Source organism: Plectropomus leopardus, chromosome 12 (genome assembly GCF_026936395.1).
Source record: "Plectropomus leopardus strain MGB_pleo_1.0 chromosome 12, ASM2693639v1, whole genome shotgun sequence".
In the NCBI taxonomy this organism is placed as follows: Eukaryota; Metazoa; Chordata; class Actinopteri; order Perciformes; family Serranidae; genus Plectropomus; species Plectropomus leopardus.
This window is the reverse complement of record NC_142187.1, coordinates 18,623,089-18,643,840: the sequence shown is the minus strand read 5'-3', so window position 1 is coordinate 18,643,840 and position 20,752 is coordinate 18,623,089. Positions and strand designations below refer to the sequence as shown.

General features: G+C 38.4%; 1 long non-coding RNA gene across 5 annotated transcripts in view; it reads left to right on the top strand.

The window, feature by feature from the left end:
* Positions 1–374: 374 nt before the first annotated feature.
* Positions 375–20,752, top strand: part of LOC121950894 (uncharacterized) — a 36,667-nt gene continuing 16,289 nt past the window's right edge. Inside the window, exons 1-2 of one of the 5 annotated variants that reach the window (XR_006106359.2) lie at positions 375–522; positions 11,208–11,286. This is a non-coding gene — a long non-coding RNA (uncharacterized LOC121950894). The other 4 variants (XR_015778175.1, XR_015778174.1, XR_006106360.2 and 1 more) reach the window with 4 other exon arrangements.

Below are 20,752 nucleotides of genomic sequence, written 5' to 3'. Positions count from 1 at the left end.
TACTAGAAAACAGAGACCAAAAAAAAAAAAACAACAACATTGTTTTAGCCATTAAGAAACATTGTAACTTTTCATTTTAGTAAACAATTTTGAAATGACATTTTTTTTTTGTTGTTTGTTTATTTATTTACAGTTTTAGAAGCCTTTTTGTCTTGCTGTTTGTTTGAATGTTGATGACAGCCTCACAGTGGGCCTATCTATCTATCTGCTGCTGCATTTGAATACAAGGTGACGAACTCTCCCACGGCGGGGAGTGCGCGCCTTTTTGGAATTAGCCACGCGGCACGCCTCGCATAGTAATCGTGGCTCGCGCTTTGAGCTTGAACTTGACCGCAGGAATGCGGCTCGTGGGAACGCAGGCTTGAGGGTGCCCTCCTCTATTCATGGCGCACAGGTCGGTGTCAGCTCTGATTATCATAAAACCCAGCCTGCTTCAAATTAAGGCACGAGGGCTCGGGCTCGCTCTCCCTCTTTCACACCAGGCAGAGGAGGAATTAACAGGTCTCTCTGCACGAGCCTGCGGTAAGAAGTTTACTCTGTTTAATGCATGAATACTTGAAAGTTTGGCTAAATGTTTATCACACAGGGCCTGTCCTGACTAAAGATACTTAAACATTCACACAAATGTCTGAAATTTTACTGTGAGAAGTTTTTAACATTGTGTTTGTTTGGGGAAAAGTTCACCGTCTTAACGTTTCATCAGTGCAATGATTTCTTCATTTTGGGTACTTGCTGTAGATTGATTTATTTATTTATCATCATTATGACTTCTTTACATCATTTTGAGCAATATGCTTCTTTCTCTGCTCCTGAAATATAACGTTAAGGCTATGTTTAATTGGAATGTGTGTAAATCTCATATTTAAGTGCACTGGCTATTGGCTAAAACTAACATTGTCAATGAGGCGAAAAAAAAGACTGCCCTACTTATTCAGTTTAATTATAAATTTAGCATTTTTTTCCCTAATTTTTATTTATTTATTAACTGTCTGATGCAGATAACTTATAACAAAGTGTATGCTTTTAATGAACACAGTATTAAGCCTCATATTTGTTAAGTTGCCTCTGTTAAAACCTCACAGGCCATAACTTTAATTTATATATATATATATATATATATATATATATATGCCATATTGTTCAGCATTGCACTGCACAAAATTGAAAATGAGTGTATTCATATAGAATATTTTCTCTTTAAAATATATATTTTAGTATTAAAATTGTCATAAATTATAGACAGTACAGGCCATATTCAGAAATACTTTCTCAGTGTATTCTTAGTCTTGCATTTAACAACTTCTTTTCTCTGTCTTTTAAAAACCCAACAATGCAATCTTGTTGACTTTAAAATGTAATTGTTCACAAATTGTATTTATGGCAGTATTCTACAACCCAGTCTACGAATGTAAATTTAAATGCACAAACAACATTTTAATTGCCAAATACTAGATTCAGAATAAAATAATAGGCTATTTTCACTAATGTTAAAATTGTAAAACATACTGTACATGTCTATTTCTTAGATGACTTAAAAATTATCCTCACACAGGCCAAACTTGAGCCTGATGCTGTATTGAGCTGAGTTAAGCAGAGTGGATTCAGTCTAAAATGAGGCCTGCGAGCTTTAACATGAAACATTAACACAAATATTGTTGGCAGACAGTTTTTAAAGGAGACACAGCCCATAAGAACATAAAGAAATAAAACATTTATATATTTCTGTCAAAAATTGGTTTCAGATCCCCCTTTTCTACATTTAATTCAAATAACCGAAAAACTGCAGAAAAAATATCAACATGATCACTGAAAAATTAATAATGTGCTCAATGTTTAATAAAAGAAGTGATACTGTTCACGATAGCATTTTAAAACAAACATCACATTTGTTTTACACAGAAGTTGGAAAATAAATTCTCGAAATATCTTTATGACCTTTGAGCTGTTTCTTTGTGAGTGAAAACGCTAAAATCATTACAAAAAACTCAGAGTAAATTATTTTCTCATTATAGATCAGCCCTGCACAATTCTGATGCTTCACTAAAATAAAGAAAACATTAACTAAGTTGAGTGAGTTTAAAATTTATTGTAAATGAACGAAGTGTTTTTAAGGTCGATATGCCGTACTCAATAAGATACTCTTTAATTCCTTTCTCCTGCATTAAATAATATGGTGCTATTAGTTTAAACTGTGAGGGGGGCTTATTTTGGGATAAAGTGTAGCCTACAGTACAGTCAAAAAGCAAATTAAATCATGCCAACATGCATAGTTATCTGCTTGAAAACGTGAAACATGAAATCCTATTGATTAATGGTAAAAAAAAATATATTTTAGAACATCAAAATAAGTTAAATATGTACAAACTAAACATTCAAACATGCAGTAGGCCCGAAAAACTCTTAATTTACAGTATTAGCTGAATGACCACAATAGTGGTTTGCTTTTAAATTTTGCAGTGTGTTGAATATGAGCATGCTTTTTATTCAGGCAAAATTGTAAGACTGCTTTAATATCACAGAAGATGCTAAAGAACATATAGACCAACATTTTGTCATGATTAGAAATTGCACTTTTTTTAAAATTAAAATACAATTTATCTAACAGTATGTCAGCCTCACAGGCATTGGAAACGAATAAATGCTCATACTGTTTCACTCCTTGAAAATTTTTTATAATCATTACAGTACAGACTTATTGTCATCTGCTGTGTGAGAAATAATGGCAAGAAAGATTAGGAATATGTCATTTTGTAGCTGTGTGAATTAAACATCATTACACTTATTTTTCAAGTTTTCTCTGCCTGCAGCCTGATGATGATGATAATAATAATAATAATAATAATAATAATAATAATAATAATAATAATAATAATAATAATAATGATGATGATGATGATGATGATAAAGCATTTACAATACGAAGTATTTCCACCTGTGATGCAATCACCTTTAAATCTTTCAACCTTTTATTTTAGTTCCAGTTTCAACAGGTTAACTCATGATAAAAACTTAAATAATGTACTGAAGAAATGTTAATTAATCTAAACTTACGTATCTAACATTATTCCCCACATTTCACATGGCCTATTAGTTTATTATATTAATATGAAACATATCTTTTTTATTATTATTTGATTTCTTAACACCATTATTTCCTTTATATTTTACAAAGTTCCCAAGACGTTACTATTTCTTGTACTAAAAATATGCATTTTATTCCATAAATGGAGACATTTGGATATTCAACTCTAGACTTTGGTATAACACGTTTTCACTTAAATATACAGTATATAATCAGCTTTGCACCAGATTAAATTTGGGTTTTCTAGTTTTGTTTTTAGTCATTTATTTTTTTTATCTCAGTGGAAACATAAACAAGCTTTCTTCAATAATTAAATATCCGTATAAAGCAAAACCACGGTGTCACTGTACTGTAAACGGTCCTGTCGATTCTTACCAAAGTGTGTCGCTGTTTCATCCTGTAGATGCCTTTTTTTTTACTGTAGGCTTCACTGTATTAATTTTAACATGTGCCTTTTAGAAACGAGGTTTGCAACGTATCGTGTATTTTTTGGATCTACACAGTTAAAACTAATGTATCCTGCTGCTGAAACAAACACAGTTTCTTGGTCTGCAGGTGAGAAGTGGTCAAAGATAAACAATAATGTTACTGCAGTTATTATTACCTTAATGTAAATACCAGGCTTACACATCGGTCATAAATAGGCTGTAATCACCCAGCATGCATTACTGCTAAGTAGCAACCTACATACAGTACATTATTAGATTTTTTTCTGTATCTGAATCATTTTTGAATCTTTGTCCCGTATGTAAGACTGAAAAAGCCTATAATAGTCTGTGATGTTAAGTCTTTACTTACCTTCACTATATCGATTTGTAAATGAAGGTATAAAATGGTTGATCCTGGATATTAGAGGATTTCATCCCATATATGGTTCCTCCATAAAAAAAAAAGCGTGTTAATAATACAAAAAAATGTAATTCAATAAATTCGTGTGCAGTATTTTAATTAAACAGTAACAGACAATTTTGGGTTCAAGGAAATTTAAAAAAGCAATATTTATAAATTGACTCACAAAAAATGCATATTTTGAGAAAAGTAACACAAATTAGAGATGTTGGATTTTCTTTTTTTTTTTTGTCTTTCTTTTTTTTCAATTAAAAAATATCAGATTTTACACTAGAGGCTATTTGTCTAGGACGCTGACCTCCCTATATCGTTACAATTTTCCAGTGTGGCTCTAATAAGTGTAGCAACAGGCTTCTGACGATGCTTTTCTAATTTCTATGATAAAAACAAAACCAGCAGCAACCTACTTTCAGGCTGTTTTATATTCCCGTTTATTCCCCCCAAATATCATAGGGCCTGTTTGACACATTTGATAGGCCCTGAGCCGGCTCTGTTCCCTCCTCCTCCTCCCCATCATCATCACCATCACCATCATCATCATCCTCCCTCCCCTCGCCTCTCTCGCTGCCTGCAGCTCTCACACTCCTGTCTGACCCGCTTTATCCGGTAAGAGGGGATTTTTCTACATAATATGGCAGACAGCTCTCCGTTTATGCAGCATGTAAAAGAAAAAAAATAAGATTTAAAGGAAATTTGTTTCAAACAGCAGGCGCTGTGGTGCACTTTTGCCACGCAGGTTATAGGAGGCAGATCACTCTGTGAATATCGAGCCCAGTTTATTTGGATGGAGCGCAGAAAGGACGCGTTTTGAGACAAATGATAAAATACACTCAATTAGCCTTCGTATTTCTAAAATCCAGAGAATCTTTGTGGGCAAATTTTTTGGATTTAAGTAAAGTAAAATGTAAGTATAATTTCACATAAATGCAACATGTTATTTCTTTATTTATATTTTTATTTTAATTGTACAGATATATGTTTCAGTAAGAGGACATATTTTACTGTGTGTGTGTGTGTGTGTGTGTGTGTGTGTGTGTGTGTGTAACCTTCAGATGCTGAGAAGTAACTAGAAATTTTAGCAAAGCCTAAAAACCTTCTACAAATCTGTTTATTCTTGTAAAAATATTTTTTGTGACTGATTTAATTTATTTCCAGAACTATAAGCAAATTGTAACTGTAATATTACAGTAACATTATAACATATTTTAAAATACTATATGGCCTCTTGAGAACCACATCACCAGACAAATCTTAGACATTTTCCCCTTCATGCATATCAATCAGTCTGCATTAAAGTTCATGCAAACTCCGGAATATTTAATGAGGCTCTTCGCTGCCATGTGCTCATGTGAGAAGTATTCATGTAGTAGTGGAGAAGGAGGAGGTGAGGGTGGTGGTGGAGGAGGAGGTGGAGGAGGAGGAGGAGGCCCCAGGCAGCGCTGCAGTGCAGAGTTCAGCAGAGAGATATTGTTGTGAGCCTGGGAAAGTGTAGCGGGGCTGACGCCAGACTCTGTTGTGCAGGGTGGGGGGAACTCGAGGATCCCAGACCTGATTGTCATGTAAATTTCTCTCCGGCACGTTGTTGAACTTGATGTTGACTTCTTTCTTTTTTGGGGGGTGGGGGGGGGGGGGAGGTGAGAAAGGAGGGAGGTGGGGGGTTAAATTTTCCCTGTCACTTGTTTGTGGGAAAATCCATCTGAGGACACACACAGACACCTAATTCAACAAATGTTTCAAACCTTCAGTACAGTGACTGAATACGGTTATATTATGTGATTTTAGTCTGTTAATGGCTTAACAAAGCATGTTATAAATGGTTCTGAATTAACAAAAGTTTCAAATTGTTTTATTTTATGAAAAAACAAAGACGTTTTCTAAGATATTTCACAGGGCTGCTCTAGAGTGTTTAGATGTTATTTAATTGGTTAAAAATGTATGACAAAAAAAAATGTTAAATTTGTGGGAAACCAACTGTGTAAAAGACAAAATGTGTAAAAGACCAAATGTGCTGGAGACAAAATGTAGAAGACAAAATGTGTTTGAGCCAAAATGTGTAAAAGACCAAATGTGCTGGAGACAAAATGTAGAAGACAAAATGTGTTTGAGCCAAAATGTGTTTGAGATCAAAATATGTAGCAAACAAAATGCATAGAAGACAAAATAGGAGACAAAATGTAGAAGACAAAAGGTGCTGGGGACAAAATGTGTAGGAGACAAAAAATGAGTTGTAGACAAAATGTTTAGCAAACAAAATGCATAGCAGAAAAAATGTGTAGAGGACAACATTTAGACAACAAAATGTGTTAAGGACAAAATGAGTTGGAAACAAAATGTAGAAGACAAAATGAGTTGGTGACAAAATGTAGGAGACAAAATGTGACAGGGATAAACTGTGAGGGAGACAAAATGAGTTGGAGACAAAATGTAGGAGACAAAATGTGACAGGGATAAAATGTGAGGGAGACAAAATGAGTTGGAGATAATATGTGTAGGAGACAACATATAGGAGACAAAATATTAAGTCCATCATCTTATTTTTATTTATTCAATAATTCATTTTGTAAACGCATTTTAGAAATTAAAAAAACAGTGGTGATTGTAACATTTACTGTTGTTTTTATGAATACATTGAATAGGATAGTTTGCAAGCAGATATGCTACAATATAGGCATGCACGTGCACTCTGGTCGCGCATGCTCAGGAGCAATGAGGATTGTGCATCCAATCAAAATGAGCACAGCTCTCATGCTAATGTACCAGCAATGATTTTTATATATATATATATATATAATTGTGAAGGCCTTCCCGCTCATCTTAAACCGTGGCACCAGCACAACGTGGTGTAAGTTCAATTACAGGATGACAGCAGCAGAGGCCACAGCTGATTGCATCTATTTATAAATGATGCAGAGTAGAAAAGGATTCATACAGTAGAGCCGGATCTGTGTGTGCAGCAGCAGCAGGCTGACAGGAGAGCTGCACCTCCATGATACTAACAGATTGCCCATGCGCAATAATCAGATATGTAACTGCTATCTGATGCAAGCTTCGTTTGGAAACCCAGACTGTAGCTCGCTGCTTCCTTTATTGGTTTACCTGCACACACACACACACACACACACACACACACACACACAGAGAGAGAGAGAGAGAGAGAGAGAGAGAGAGAGAGAGATTCCAGCCCCTTTTTAAATATCCTTTCAAACTTTGAGAGATATTGCAAGTTGCTATTCGGGTCTTGTCTCTGCCACTGGCTCCTTTTATCAAAGGGTGTGATTGTTATCGCGCGCACTATCTCATCTCCTCAGCCTCAGATATCACTCATATCATAATATCACAATCGATAAGGCTGCATATTGCCTGAATTTGCTATCAGGGGTTTGGCTAAAGGCGTGGGCCTTTTCTGCACCAAGGACAGAAACCCTGAATTCCTCTGCTCGGAACAGCGAGTTTTTGTATATTAGTCTATTAAAATAATAAACGGAGCAACATTTTCTCATCCTTTCTGGAGTCTCTGCATCCTGGAAACAGCATTGATTACAAGATATACTTTAATATTGTTGTCAAATGCTCTAACAAGGCTATTGAAGGTGTAATTCGTATGATAATGTGACAATAATGGCAAACAATAACCCCCAGCAGCTATAATCAGTTTGTGTGAACAGGTAAGGAGATTGTAGGGCAGCTAATTGGCCTTTTTGTCCCCTTAAAATGAATTTAATCAGCATTTTGCAGCACGCGCACAAGAGGACAGATGACTGACTAAAATATCTCATAGCGATAGTATTTTGTCTTTGCAAAAGTTGTGAGCTTTTGCGTTTTGTTTAGCATTTTTTGATTAGAGTTACAGTAAATATAGCATATCCAATATGAGATTGAACTATAACTTCTGTGTCTTGATGATGTCTGAATCAGAATTTTAGCTATAAAAAAGAGATTAGAGAATAATGTGTTTTTCATTTAAATTAATTTTATGAAGTTTGTGGTCCTTATACATGGTCTCTACAGGAGTACAGAGCATAGTTTATTTATTTATTTATTTATTTATTCATAAAGCAAACGATCCCCACAAAACTTATTTTCCAAAATCTAAAATTTTAAAATATCTTGTTAATTAAAACAAAAAAAAATCAGCCATTGTTCTCGATGGATCATGTTCGACCCTGCTCCATTTGCCAATGATTTTACGCACGACTCCGTATTTTATTAATGGGGCACAACTGTTAAGAGTAAAGTCTTGATTTAAACACACTTGCATTCATTTTCAAATTGGCTTTAATGATTTCAGATTCCCGCCTCTCTCTCTCCCTCTGTCTCTCTCTCTCCCTCTCTTTCTCTCTCTGAGGCGGAGTTTCTCCCCTCTGCTCACCGTGTGGACTCTCTGCACTTGTCAGTCGCAGCTCGCGTGTGTGAGGGAGAGGACATATGCAAGTCTATAGAGAGATAGGACACTTTGCAGCTTCAGTAATACTTTGTCTTTTCTTTAATCTAAACCATATTCTCTAACCTGGCGCGCTCAGGCGCATGCAGGCTCTGATTAAACGAAGGCGGGATTTGAAATAGCTGGAGGATAACGACTGTAGTGGAGTGGAGTTAGTCTGGTGTGCAAGTAAGTGGGATGCTGGCATTATTTTTGTTCTCTTTTTTGAGTTGATGTGATATAAAAATTAACCTTAAATTATAATTAATGGGCTTTGTTCTGTATTTTATCACATTGACTGTGGCATTGTGTTTCCCACGGATGTAAACTACAGCTGTGGTATTATTTGAGGCTGGTTTATGGGAAGTTCTGTTGTCTTCTAGGCCTGACGCCGCGTAATAATAGCTCTAATGTAGCAGTATGAGCCCACAATGTTAACCAAATGCAGCCTGAACTCCTTAAAATGTTTTTATATGTATGCATAAATGGTTTTTGACAGGGTTGCAAAAAGACGAGGTTGGTGTGTGCGGCCTCTAGGTGCATCATGCACTTGTGCTGCTTTGTAAAACAAGATGCTGCTTCAGCACCAAAGTGGTGATGTTGGTTTCAGCAGCATCAGTTTACTGTGGTGATGCTATTAAGTTGATGGTGATGGAGCTAATAGGCAATCAAAGTGCGTGTGTGTGTGTGTGTGTGTGTGTGTGTGTGTGTGTGTGTCAAACTAGTCATGGAAGTCAGTTAAACCTGCATGGTTAAACTTAATTTCAACTCATTTCATGATAAATAAAAGCTTTTATGATGCCGAGCAGCAGCTTTGTTGCATCTCTCTCTCTCTCTCTCTGTGTGTGTGTGTGTGTGTGTGTGTGGCTCTCAGTGCAATGTGACCATAGACAGGCTCTCTCTCTCCCTCTCTCCTCTCTCCTCTCCTCTCTCTGTTTGTATCGGAGGAGAGGCGGCCCCTTTAAGAGACGACGGGTTAGTTTGTGTCTTTGGTTATCTAGCTGTATGAGTTTTAATTTCATAAAGCTAGAGAACCGAAAGTACGAACTGACGCCGAGCACTTCGGAGCATGGGGCTTCCTTCCTCTCGCCTCGGCATGGAGGAGGAGATGCCGGGGCGGGCAGCAGCAGCAGCGGGAAGAAGAAGCAGGAGGGACGGATGCTGAGGGAGGCTGCACGAAGCGGCTGCCGATGAGGAGGAGTGGTGGTGCTGTTGGGGAGGGGAGACTCCACTGAGCCAAAAAGCGTGATTTTAGTGTCCACCACATGTGGACAGGTGTTGGCACGTTCAGAGGAGCCACCTGCGTGTCTGTGAGGGCGTGCATGTTGCTGCTTCGTGTTTTGGGCATCGCGGTGATGCTGCTGGGGCCTGTTCAGGATCAGTGGGCTCAACTTAAGCTAGTGATACATGTGGGAAAACATAGTTAAAAACCACATCTGTTGTGCAGTTGTCAAAACTGTGTGGGTGCTGTAACATTAATATCTTGAGGGTTCAGAGACAGAAATAGTTAAAGGATTCGCGCGATTGGTCAATCCAGGACTCACGTGATGATGTTGGCAGCAGCAGCAGCATTAGATCGCTTTTAAGATCTCACGTTTGTGATTTTTACAGGCCCAGAAGTTCATTTAAGACAATAATTACCCTGCAGAGCTGCATCCACTATAGACTCCCAGACTCCTCTAACACTGAGTGTTTTTCCTTCATGAGTAGTGTAGGCTATAAGTGATGTCCCCTGGCTGTAATTTACTTGACATTAGGAGTGTGATGTATAATTGGATGCACATGCACATCACTTGGTGCAAGATGAAGCCTTATTAGAGCACAAGCAGGGAGTATAGGAGTGAACTTAAGTGTGCTAACATGCCTGATAACAACAGTGCTTTTGCATCATGTCAGTGCAGTTTGGGGTTTTTGCTGCCCGAACCTGCAGGGAACAACACATCAAAATCCCACTAGAGCAAAAAGAGACTGTGCACGATCATCTTCAGCCCATTTCGAACATGCTTTCATCACTGAATTCGAGTCAGACATGGCAGATATGCTCAAATTTGTGTTTTCACTGGGTGGATTATTTTTGTGTTTGCCTGCTAGATAAGAACAAAATAGGACATCGGCTCAGAGTTTGATCTATTCTTAGAGCGGAATCAGCAAGCCTTGGAGATGACTGAATATCCCTGAAGTCCCAGCATGCTCTATTTAGACCATGACTGACAATATTTGATGTGCGCCGTTAAACAAGAGTGCTTGGATCATGTGTGACTGTGTATGTGTGAAGTTTGCATACGAGAGCCAGTGTACAGATTGAGCCAGTGAACACACACGGTTTGACCTCCATGTCCTCCATCTTGTTGCGATACAAAGAAAATCAGGGATTAAAATATTGGGATTATGTATTCTCTATCTTTTGGTTTGATTTCATGGTCATAGCAGGGATGATTTCGAGAATTTAGACTCTATTCTGTCTACGACATCTTTGTGTTCAATATTCAGTAGCTTAGCAACTGCTGCCCAGATGAAGCACGCTCAATGCTTTGTGGTATAGTTTCCAACTTAGTGTGGCTTTTCCGTCACATTTTCCAGTTCTTGCTTTTCCCGAAAACAGTTTTATCAAGCTTGACTTATTTTTCATGCAACAGAAAATATATTTAACCTTCCAAAGAAGCAAAATAATGAGAAGTGCGTGGGAGAAAAACACCTGCCAAGTTTGGTGGAGTGCTGTTAGCTGCAAGGTCAACAACGCTGTATTTATTTCCCCACTTTTATATTCCCCTCCACTGCCTTGCAATTTATTCCTGAAATATGCTGCTTTATTAAAGCATTGATTTCACACATTCTCTTTCTCTTTTTTCTTAAAAGGAACATGACGTCAGCACCGAAGTTTGCATCAGCTCACAGTGAAGACAAAGTGCCACCAGACAAGATGAGGAGCTTGCAGGTAAATATTTTTAAACTAAGAACACATGCATGTAGAGAAGTGGTTCAGCTGTTATTTCCACATGTGCAACACTACTGTTGCCAAAATGCTCAAGCAGTTTCTGTGTTTTATATTTTGGGTATAACCATGAGTCCATGGAGTTAAGAGGCAGGTTCAGGTCAAACTTCAACATGCTGGAGGCTTGCAGATAGTTCCAACGATGGTGCAGAAAGGCTGCTTGATTGTTGTCCATATTTTGCAGAGCTGTGAGAATGCTTGTGCCTGTGTGTGTGTGTGTATGTGTGTGTGTATGTGTGCGAAAAAAGACTGAAACCTGAATTTTGAAATATTGAGGATTTTGTATCTTGCATCAAGAATGCTTTTTAAAGCATGCAGCCCTGTAGTAATCATCCGTGTCTTATTCAAACCAAAAGGGGCATTAAGAGGGACATTTATGGCTGGTTTTATTTGCGCACAGTGTAAATGTCAGTTTTACATCATTCATGTATAAATAGCAGAATGCATACATACAGTGTGGGGCTGCAGTAGCCTACAGCTACAGAGTGTAAATGGTGTGAGGTAAGACCTCCATGTTGAATCCCATCATTCTTTTGAAGTATTAACATGTTTTCATTGCACATCAGCCCCCCCATCCTCCACACACACACACACACACACACACACACACACACACACACACACACACACACACACACACACACACACCTCTCTTTCATTCACATACATTCAGCGTTTTATCCCTTTAAACACTATGATCCTATTTGTCAGGTAGAGTGTGTGGTAGGTGCAGGGGAGGTGGCCGTGTAATCTTTGCTGCGGTTCTTTATCCCGTTAGGAGAGTGCGGGCAAGGTTTGGACCTGCTCATGTGGAAAGAGCGTTTGGGTGGCTCTGTCCTTTTTGGCCCTAATGCCTTCACGAGGCGCCCTCCCCTCATCCAGAGTCTCCTGATTACTGTGAGCAAAATATGCACAAAGATATAGCATATGCACAATGAGTCAAAATGCCTGGAAATACTGTGAATTTGCAAAGAAAACACATTGCAAGATCAGAGCGGTGAGATATTTTTAAAATTCCCAAATTTAAGGCTTCTAAGGAGGAGAAACGTGAGCCTGGAAGATGCTATTTCAGTTCTATCGTGGCAGAAATGTTCCCAGCTTTAAGGTTGTCAGTTCGTTCCCTCCAATTCCTCCTTTAATAGTCGAGCATTAGGAATTAAACAATAAGTACATATTGTTAGCAAGGTCAAATCTTCATGGTTCCACAACCTTGAGGCTCAATATAAAGCTCAGTTATTCAAATTTAGTGTGGAGTTCTTTGAGTCGCCCAGATTTTCCCAAGCTTTATATTAGCATATGCAAGGGCCGGCCTGTGCTGCTGTTTTCTAAAGTGGATGTAAATTATAACCTCAGTATTATACAGGCTGATAGGAGATAAATCTCTGCAGTAATGCATTGCAGCGAATGGGGTGGGGGTAGGGGGGGTGCTGTGGAGGGGGGGTTGAAGTGTGTGTGTGTGTTTGTGTGTGTGTGTGTGTGTGTGTGTGTGAGGTACTGTACAATAGCCGATGGCAGATGGAATACAGACTAGCAGAGCACTTGCTAATAGTCATGCTAAACTCTCTTTTCACCGGCTTTAGTTTCTTCACATTTTCTGTCACGTTTCTAAAAAAGTAACAGAGTAACTTCGAGCAGTGTAAATGGATATTGTTAAAATATCAAAATAGCATATCATAAATCAAAATTTGGACAATCAGCTTTTTCTAGAAAGGGCTGTCAACTCGGGAAGGCTTTGCCAACTGAAATCAAATGACTCCAGAATTGAAATTATTCACAACAGAGCTGTACACACTCTCAGCTGACTGTGCTGTAAATTTCCAGGAGCTATTTGTTCAAGTTTATTAGTGTATTGTGGTGTGTGTACTGCAATATGTATTGTGGTATATGTACTGTAGTATGCGTATTATGGTATATGTATTTTATCCTGCCTTCCATGTTATGATGTTTGAAGCTCATTATTTTAATAACACTGTAGGTTTGTATGTAAAAGCCCAACTTTAGAGAAAAAATTAGCAATAGCTATAAACTCTTTGTGCCATACATCAGTCTCATACTCTGTATTGGAACTATGTTAAATTGCATCACACTATCAAATAAATTAATTAATTGATTAAAAAAGGGGAGAAATTTTATGAGGAAGCTGCATAAAAATAGAAATTTTAAGATGGTTGCAGTGTTGGTTTAATAGTTTTGCAAGTGTGCACACGGCGTTTTAAAACAAATATTAACACAGGGAGATTACTAAGTCGAAATTTGCACTTGTGCGGTCCAAAAGGCTGAGGGGCTTCAGGCCTCACGAGCAGAGTGGAGATCTCTTTGGAATCCCTATGCAAACTAGGGCTTGAATAATGAGATGTATTTATGAAGGGCTGGGAAGGGGGTCCTGCTTTTGAAAGCCAGTAGGCCGGAGCCTGAATGGGATGGAAGGAGGAGGAGGTGGTTGGTGAGGGGGGTGAGTCGGACAAGGGGGAACGGGGGGTGGGTGTAGGGGGGGTACAGGGGGCCCCCAGCAGCCCAGGCCTCGTCCGAGGCAGCTGTGAAAAGGGGTCCCGTCTTTTTCCCACGCCCAGCAAGACGCGAAACACTGCTGCAGCTCGCTAGGGTCAAGTCCCATCGCTAATATATACACACGCATACATACACACATAGAGGCAGAGATGTGTGTAAAAGTTGTGCAAATTAACAAGCTGTCTGGGAAGCTCTGTGACAGGGGAGGGGAGGGAGGGGGGGGACACCTGCTATTCTCCCAGAATGCTTTGCACTCTCATCAGGGGCCACTGGGCTTGATGGGACAACAATTAGGTCATAACTTCAACTTGAACTCAACATTTTTTGAAGATAAAAAAAAAAGGCTGGATTGCGATATTTTTGTGTGTGTTCATTTTGAAATAGATTACATAGTGCATTCAGCTCTTAAAACATTTTAACACAATCACTTTCACAATTGTGTAAATTGTTAATTTTTTAACCATATTAATTGTCTATTTTTTTACGTTTTAACGCAAAAAATTTTGAGGCAGTTTTGAAGAAATCGGGATGTTTTTTCTTCTGCAGTTGTTGATGAGTCCTCTTAGTCAGTCTGCAGAGACAAACTTGGCCTTGTGCTTGAGCTGAGACCCTAACTGTCAACTTGGCATTGTCTGCCTGCACACACACACGCACACAGGCACACACACACACACACACACACACACACACACACACACACACACACACACACACACACACACAAACAGCTTGCTTTAAGGTGCACAAAAGAAAAATTTAAACATGAAATGGAGGAGGGTTGGAGGAAGATATGGCAACTATGGAGGAATGTTTTTGGAGCTGAACTCTCACTGTGACCTTCTGTTCTCTAAATAAGGAGTAGAAAGACAACAGCATTGTTTTAAGAGTTGAAGAACACCGATCGCCATCTCTTTTATCAGAATAATCGAATGCATTGCAACAATATCTCGCATGCAAACAAAAAGCAAAGAAAGAGAAAAGCAGTTATTTAGTTTATTTGCTGCCTTGATTTCTTTTTTTGTATTTTTCACTTTTTTTAATGGCTCGTTTGTGTTTAAGAGCAGAGTCTCTCACACAGCTTTTCTGAAATGCCGTCCAGCTGCTCTTTTTCTGCCTTCCCCATGAAGCCGGTGTCACACCCATTCCTTCCCTCTATCTCTCTCCAGATACTGGCACACCAATCAAATCGGTGCAGCACTCAGTTCCCTCCCCGCTGCACCAGACCTGCACAGAGCGGTGTCACACTAATTCAGGTCCCCCTGCCTGCGAGAGCTCCTCACTTTAATTCCACCCCGTGAAAAACTGCTATCTCCTTTGAGTATATTAGCAAGCATCCTTTCTTCTTTCTCTCCCTTTCTCCCGCCTGTCCCTCCATCTCTATCTCCTTCTCTCCTCCTCGTTATCATCTTCCCTCCTATTCAGATGAGTTTCAAATAGAGAGGGGGACCCTTCTAATTAGCTCTGTAAAGATGCTTTGTTGTGGCCAGTGTGGCCACCAGTGTGTGCATTGAGAGGGGATGTGTGACAGCTAGTGTTAGCATTGAGAAAGTGTGTATGGGCCCTTAATGAGGTTTGTTAGCTGAGTGTGTATCCTGCTGTTTGAATGCACTCTCGGCAGCCTTTGAAGGAACAGAGATGAAGAGAGCGCGGAGGAGAGAGGAGTCTTTCAGCGTGGCAGGTTGCAGAATGCAGATGATGCATTCTGCTCAGCGTGGTTTCTATTTGAGCTGCAGATGAGAGGAGAATAATGCTTTACTTGCATGTAAACTCTGAGAAATATATGGGGATCATCATGCTCATCAGATGTTGGGAGGAGGTCGTCACCTCTGAGATTTGTAGTGACTCCAATAAAACCTCTGTGAATTTGTTCTCAACAAATTAGCTGTGTCACGATACTGGAATTTCTAACTTTGATACAATACCTTGAAAAACATCGATACCATACTCACATCCCTGTCTCCTAGAAATTATGTTTAGGGTTCCCACCGTCATGGAAAACCAGGTAAAGTCATGGAATTTCACAATCACATTTCCAAAAGTCATGAAATTAGTAAAAATCATTAAAGGTTTGGGAAAAGTCATGCAATTTTGCTGTGTGCAAGGAAATTGTTAACAGTAACCCTTCGTGCATAACCTTCCATTTAATTTAACATAACAGTAAGTTTCTGTGGTGTGTTGACTATTTATTTACCATCATTTACATTTTTTTCTTTTTCTTCCTGCATGCATGCTAACTGAAATTATGTTTGAATAACATTTGCATCTACTTTATTTAAAAACTGCCAAAAATGAAAAAAAAAAAAACATGGAAAAGTTTGGAAATTTTGTCCATTAAATTGTGTGCAAAGTATGGATTTTGATATACAACTAATTTGAAACAGCAAATACATTTTGATGTCGAACAAAGTAAGCAAAGTTTTCTATCAATATAATCAATAAAATTTTGCAACATACATATCTGACAAGTTACAAAAAAGTTGATACTAAATAAATCAGCAAACGGGTTTTTTCCTTAAGTCTAAATTCTTGCTTGTGTTGTACGTCGCTTTGGATAAAAGCGTCTGCTAAATGAAATTGTAGAACTGTAGAATTGTCTCTGAACAACTGGCACAACTAATTAAGAAAGAAGTTTAGTAACGCATAAATGAAATTTCTAAGTGACAGGGATGCATTTTTAATAGCACAGGAGAAATCTGGCATTGAGGGCATGAAATTAAAATTTTCTTTTAAATGATGAATAACCCTGATTCTAAAGTTGGAACGCTGTACACGTAAAAGAAGAATGTAATGATTTGAGAATCCTTTTTGACAAACAGTAGTGAAAATAAACATTCACAACTGTATGTCCATCACACATTTTCTCAGCGCAGCATTCACATGAAATTCAGACCAGTATTAACCCAATAAAACTACACTGATAGGTACATTTGAACATTTCAATTGAGAAAAAATATAAAAAAATGAACGTTAAATTTATTTACTACTCAGAGAAGCCTCTGTTTACAATCCCAGCTTCAAAACACTTCCTGTATGAAGGAACTAATGTCTCACAGTGTTCAGATGGGATTTGGGCCCATTCTTACACACAGATAGTCTTTAAATCTTGAAGATTTGTTTAGGCCAGCTTGTAAATCTTTAGAAAGACTTGAAAAAATTGAAAAAAAAAACTTGAACAATCAGAGTCCTCAATTACGCTCGCTGACTGTTGTTAAAAGACAAACACAGTGGAAAATGCTGCTGTCCCAACATGTTGCAAGCATCAAATTCATAAAAAATGTATATTTGCAAAAAACATTAAAGTGTCCCAACTTTATTGACTTCAGGATTGTAAAATAAGGTTATAACATGATGACAACTTTAGCATAGAACAGCAGAAAGACTGTAGTAAACAACAGTTAGAGAGCAAGAAAGTGCAGCTGTTAGCAATGTAATGATATTGTAAAAAATGAAACCATTTCATATATTCAAATTCTATATGTATCAATACATATCTGACCCTATTTTTTTCCTTTTATTTAACACTACAACAGATACTGAAGTAGAGAAACTTGATGCTGTTTTTTTGGAAAAGTTAGCTAATAATTCATCCACTGGTTTAGTATGAAAGGTGGTGACGCTTTTTAAAATGAGTTATGAGTTTTCTGATGAATGGGAGGCTGAGTGCAGACAGAGAGAGAGGGTGATTCAGCTCATCATTTATGGTTATGAGATGAAGCCAACTCACTAAAGAAGAGCCAGCCTGTCAGAAATCTTTATTGTGCAGCTTCACTATCAGGAAACCTAAAACTTGTTAGTATGGATGGATTACTGAACATACCATCTGGGCACGGGCAAAAGCTCACGGACCCAAAGTGTCAGCGGCCCCCATGGCCTTCACCTGCAAAATGTCAAATGTCAAATTAACAGGTACCAACAAGAGACCAACCGATGAGAAACAACAACAAATAAAAACACAAAATCACCTCAAAGAGCAATCTGATCACTTTCCCAACTAACAACAAATACTGCTGCTTTGTCAGTGGATGTCAGCGTCAGACACGGACACACAGAGGCACCCTCTGTGGCAGTGTGTGAAGTCGCTGGCAACTACTGTAATATAAAGAGCAAGAAAGTCCATATGGAGAGGGTGTGAGGGGTGGCGGCTGGGATGCATACTGTACCAGGTGAGCAAGAAGTAACCACAGTTTTTTTTTTCATTTCTAAACCTTGCCATGGACTTTTGTTGCCTAAAACTAATGAAATAAACCCAAAAACTCAATATTTTACTATTATGAAAAAGATCGTATGCACAAAACGAGCAGAAAATGAACATTTCCTGTGAAAACATAAGTTGACATAAGACAATGCATTTAACAGGCATAAACTGGCACACTGCCCTGAACATCCAAAGCAGATGCAGGAGGGTACTTCATTATATTTAGACAAAGTAGCAGTATCTCATGAATGTGTTTCAAAGAGATACAAATCTTCAAAAAGATGCATTACAACTACAAAAAGATGCAAAATCACCACAAACTCTCTGTGCCTCATTTTTATGGAAAAATGTAAAAATGAGCAACGATCACATATGCAAATTCAGAAGAATAATCCTTATCATCCTCTTTAAGATGTGCCTTTATTTTGAAATTATGTGTCACCGCCACAGTGTCGGTCAGATGATGGCAGCAGACAAGAGAAAGACCATGAGGATAACTCTATTTACTGGGGAATAAATTGTTTGTTTTCAGAGAAAATGGATGTGAACAGACAGAGCACGTCATATGTAAACAAAAGCCGTACTCAGGAAACAGGATGTACATGTGCCGGACATCTCGCTTTGATAACTTCTTGCTAGCTCTTAGCTGCTTTGTGTCAACAATGTTGGACTAGAAAAAATGCATCCTGACTAGATTCATCCATTTTCTTCTGTTGGAAGATTCAGTGACTTTAACCAGCGGTGAGTAAGAGAAAGCATAGATAATACATGTAAATTGATTAAGTTATGAGCAGAGGAAAAGTCTGCTAGCTGCTAAGCTAATTTATGCACTGTAAAATGCCATAGGCTTATGCTACTAACGTTAGCATGTTGTATCTGTCTTGAATACAAAGACAGTGGTTTTGTTTATGATACCTGACAGATACTATTGAGCTGATTTTTATACTTTTGTTACAATGTCTTCTTAAGAAGTTTGTCTTCCAGTCAGATAGCTCTGAAGTTTTCAGGAAAATCATCATTATTTCAGTTAAAATAAAAACGCTTCTTCCAAAAAGTGTTTTCTGACAGATTAATCTAGTTTTATTTATTTACAGTTATTTAGACGTTTTTATCTTTTTTGGCCAAAAGCAAAAAAAAAAAAAAAAAAAAGCAAGGCAGCTTTACCCTATTTGTATAGCACATTTTATACAACAGGGGAATTAAAAGTGCTTTACAGAGCAATAAAATGCAAAACATAATAAAGCATACAGATTTACAATAAAAGAGTATAGACATTGGATATAAAAGGTAACATTAATTGGCCTGCTAAATTATTGAATTTGTTTTTAAATAAAAATTACCAAATAAAAATAGCAAAAGGAAAAATTTAAACAGAAACATTTACTCGCCTACTATTTAGCAGAGGTGGTGGGGCCCTTTGCATATGTGTGCCCATCAGCTCATTGTCTCATAATCCGCCCATGGATAGGACTGGCATGTTGTCGATCAGCACAAGGACAGCAAAGATAATGGTTAAAGTAATTGGTCATCAGTTGTGAACAGTGAGAGGAAACGTTATTTTTAAGATGTAGATAAAATGCAGAGGACAGGTGTTGGATGTGGAGATTAGAGATGGAAACAGATGAGAGCCAGAGGTGGAGAGAGAGGAGAGAGAGAGAGAGAGAGAGAGAGAGAGAGAAAAAATAGGTTGAGAAATGAGGGATTGTGCGGAGCCAAAGAGCCGACCTGCTGGGCCTGCCTGCTGCCTCAGAGATTGTAAACTGTCACTCAGGATGCAGACAGACAAGCAAGACAGACATCATTTCCCCATATTACCTTCTACTACTGAAACTGGGGTCCGTGCAGCCCCTTCTGCTCCTCTTCTTTCCCATCCTTCCCTCCACTTCCAGGTGATTTTTTCTGTGCACATGCATGAATATGAACTGCCTAATCTATTTCCTCCATCTCCCTCCTCTCACACTACTTTCTCCGCGTCTCTCTCTCTCTTTTTTTTTTTTTTTGCATTGATGAAATGAGTCAGCTTGCAGTATACTCTCCCCTCTCTCATTGTTCGATGGTTCGTTGCCTCTCCATAGGAGGCAGAGAGTGTTTGGACTCTTTCCCCTGTTTTACCAGTTTACCAGTGTAATCCTTTACGCTGGCACAATGAGCTCTCACTGCAGCCACAGGATTCTATTAGGCTCCCAGAGAGACACAGGATCTCCATAAACATTTTATGCCCCTACACCCCCCTCCTCGCCTCGCCACCTATACTGCCTCATGGCCTCAAACAAACTGATAGCTTCCTTTATACATTTTAAGCAGAACCCCCTCTTTGTTGAGCCAGAGGAGATTTTACCTGTCTGGAGGAGGAAGGCAGAATAAAAGCGTATACACTTACATTACCAACGGCTTGTTAACGCTGTCAGCTTCACTCCCAAACCGACTCCCAAAACAGTGTTCCTTTACAACCACAGAGTATATAACAAGCAGCTACGAACAAGCAAATGCTTGTTATACGGTCTTTGGAGGAACGCTTAAGATGTTTTTTTAAAAAAAAAATGCTGAAGTCATTGGAGGATGCGATTCCTGCTCCGTGCTGCAAACATGATGCCATTAAAGGCTGCAGATAAACTCCCCAATCTGTCATTTTATTCAAAGGGTGTAAATCAAACTCACAACTGGGCCTGTGTTTCAGAGACACCTTTGAAATGTACAAAATACATT